Source organism: Stegostoma tigrinum, unplaced genomic scaffold (genome assembly GCF_030684315.1).
Source record: "Stegostoma tigrinum isolate sSteTig4 unplaced genomic scaffold, sSteTig4.hap1 scaffold_328, whole genome shotgun sequence".
In the NCBI taxonomy this organism is placed as follows: Eukaryota; Metazoa; Chordata; class Chondrichthyes; order Orectolobiformes; family Stegostomatidae; genus Stegostoma; species Stegostoma tigrinum.
Window position 1 is genome coordinate 14,558 of NW_026728256.1, and position 3,634 is coordinate 18,191.

A 3,634-nucleotide genomic window follows, 5' to 3' on the forward strand; every position below is an offset into this window, starting at 1 on the left:
TAGAATGCCTCATCTCAGGAACAGATGAAGAGGAGGTGAAGGAATTGGGAATACAGGATGACATTTTTGCAGGAAGGTGGGTGGGAAGAAGTGTATTCTAGGTAGCTGTGGGAGTTGGTAGGCTTGAAATGGATATTGTTTTCCAGGTGTTTTCCAGAGATGGAAACACAGAGGCCCAGGAAGGAGAGAGATGTATCACAAATGGTCCAGCGAAACTCAAGGTTGGGGTGGAAGGTGTTGGTGATGTGGATGAACTGTTTGAGCTCCTTGTGGGATCACGAGGCGGCATCGATACAGTTATCAATATAACGGAGGAAGAGGTGGGGTTTAGGGCCAGTGCGGCTTCGGAAAAGGGATTGTTCTATGTAACCTACAAAGAGGCAGGCATAGCTTGGGCCCATGTGGGTCCTACGGCCAACCCCTTTGTCTGTAGGAAGTGGAAGGACTTGAAGGAGAAGTTATTAATGGTGAGGACGAGTTCAGCTAAGCTGACAAGGGTGTCAGTGAAGGGAGACTGGTCGGGCCTGGGGGACAGGAAGAAGCAGAGGCCCGTTAGGTCATCTGTATGGGGATTACAAGTATACAGGGATTGGAGGTCCATGGTGAAGATGAGGTGTTGGGGACCAGGGAATTGGAAGTTCTGGAGGAGATGGAGGGCGTGGGTGGTATCATGGACATTGGTGGGGAGTTGCTGGACCAAGGGGGAGAAAATGGAGTCCTGATAGGTGGAGATAAGTTCTGTGGGACAGGAGCAGGCAGACACAATGGGTTGACTAGGGCAGGCAGGTTTGTGGATTTTGGGAAGGAGATAGAAGCGGGCGGTGCAGGATTATGGAACGATGAGGTTGGAGGCTGTGAGTGGGAGGCCACCTGAGGTGATGAGGTTGAGGATGGTCTGGGAGATGATGTATTGGTGGTCAGGGGTGGGGTCATGATCAAGGAGGCAGTAGAGGGAGGTGTCAGAGAGCTAGCATCTGGTCTCAGCAATGTCGAGGTCAGTGCGCCATTCTGCAACTGTGCTTCCCTTGTCCTCGGGTTTCATAGTGAGGTGAGGGTTGGAGACAAGGCAGCGGAGGGCTGTATGATCAGCGGGGCGAGGTTGGAGTGGGTGAGAGGGCTGGAGAGGTTGAGGCAATTGATGTCTCAATGGCAGTTGGAGATGAAGAAGTCGAGGGAGGGTAGGAGGCTTGGGGATGGTGTCCAGGAGGAGGAGGTGTGTTGGCGGTGGGAGAAGGGGTCAGTAGAGGGAGGATTTCAGATAATAACCATTTGAGCTGGAAATCATAGCCAAGCAATTAAAGATGTTAATAGTTTATCTCAATGGCACAGCACATTCCCTCAACATCCTGTAGTTGAGGCAAGTACCTTGCATTTGTTCAACACTGAAAAATCTTCCCTGTGTACTTCAGTAAATTTAACCAGAATTTGATGAATTCAAATTCAGCTGAAAGTTGGCACGTAAAATGCGACTCAAAATCTGGGCATGACTTTGGTCTTGTGTAATGGGTAGCGCCAATGCCTCTGTGCCTGTGCTCTGATTCAATTCCAATCTCTGAATCTATGATAATGTCACTAGCTCTGGACCAGAAGTTCTGGATACAACTCCTGCCAGTTGCAGAGGTGTGTCACAGCCTGTCAGAACAGATTGATGAGCAAATATACGGGACAGTCATATTGTAGATTCAGGGGCCATCCCAGCGTGGTGGCCTTCACCTTTGGACCAGAGGTCTCGATTTAAATCCCACAGCAGTGTTTCATAAAATGTCTAAACAAGTTGGTGAAATATTTTCCAGAATTGTGACTTGATTGAGAAGGACCAGTGTTGAATTTCAGAATTCAGGCCCGGGATAACAGAAAGCACAGCCGTTCATGTTGATTGGAGTAAAATGTGCACCTTATATATGTTTATAAAATCATGAAGGGCATAGATAGGGTGAATAGTCAGGGTCTTTTTCCCAGAGTATGGGGAGTCAAACATTAGAAGGCACAGGTTAATGGAACAACGGGAAAGATTTAAAAACCATACGAATGAACTGCCAGATAAAGTGCTGGAGGCTTGTGAAAACACCATTTCAAAGGATGGGTATATGAATTGGAAGGGTCCAGAGGAATGTAGGCCAAATGCTGGCAAATGGGATGAGATTAATTTCGGATACCTGGGCAGCATGGATATGTGGACCAAAGGATTTGTTCCCATACTGTGCATCTTTATGATTCATTCATTTGCTCAGGATCTCTTTGTAATCTTGGATAACCTTGTCTGTCCATGGTTCAAATAATCTCAGTGTCATCCGTAAACTTGCTAACCTTGCCTTCTATAATTTTCATCTAAATCATTCATTTAAATGACAACCAAAAGTAAATGTAGCACCGATCCCTGTGGATCACCGCTAACCACAGGCTTCCAGTCTGAAGGACAATCCTCCATGACCACCCTGTCTCCGTCCATAAAGCAGAAACACACACACACACGCACACACATACACACACACATGCACGCACGCACATGCACACAGCCATGGAGATCGATACATTCTGATGAATAAGCAGTTCAAGGGTTATGGTGAGAAGGCGAGAGAATTGTTTTGAGAAATATGTCAAGCTTAATCGAACAGCAGAGCAGACTCGATGGGCCAGATCGCAAATTCTGCTCCAATTTCTTATCCTGTCTGGTCTGAAGGTATCGGGAATATTTCGAGGAGGTAATTTGCTGTGAGGCTAACACACTTTAAGGAGTCTCCCAATTAAGACTGAGATACGAATATATCTTTCTCTTTAACATTGTGCTGTCTGTGGTGTTCTCATCCCCAGGGGATAGTGAACACTGGGTTAGTGAAGATATTCAAGGCGGAGCTCAAAAGACATTTAATGGACAAGAGAGTCCATTATTGGGAATAAACAGGAAAAGTGTGTTCAGCCACAAACAGATCAGCCATGATCTTTCTACATTAAGCAGCAGGCTCGAGGGTCCAATTGGCCAACTGCAGCTCGTATCCTGTTTGTTGTTGTCTCACTCCTCCCTTCAAAGCTGTTGCAGAGGAAAAGGATGTCCCCATTCAAACAGTCATGGTTGTTATCATAGAGACACAGAGATATACAGCATGAAAACAGAGCTTTCGCTCCAACTCATCCACGCCATCCAGATATCCGAAATAAATCTGGACCCATTTGCCAGCATTTGGTCCATTCCTCTCTAAACCATTCCGAAACATATACCCATCATGAAGCCATTTAAATGTTGTTATTGTACCAGCCTCCACCACTTCCTCTGGCAGCTCATTCCATAAACACATCACCCTCTGCATGAAAATGTTGCCCCTTAAGTCCCTTTTAAACCTTTCCCCTCTCTCCTTAAAGCTGTGCTCTCTCGTTTTGGACTCTCCCACCCCGGGGAAAAGACCTTGGCTGTTTACACTCCTGTGTCCCTTATGACTTTGCAAACGTCTGGAAGGTCACTCATCAAAGACTTTTTATTTTATTGTGTACCAATTGTGGCAATTTTTCCACACAGCACCCACAGCCAAAAATGAAATTAACCAGAAGCTTATCTATATTTGTGATGTTCTTAAAGGGACAGATGCTAACCAGACTGATAGGAAACCTCCCCTTCTCCTCGATACATGTCCGGGGAAAA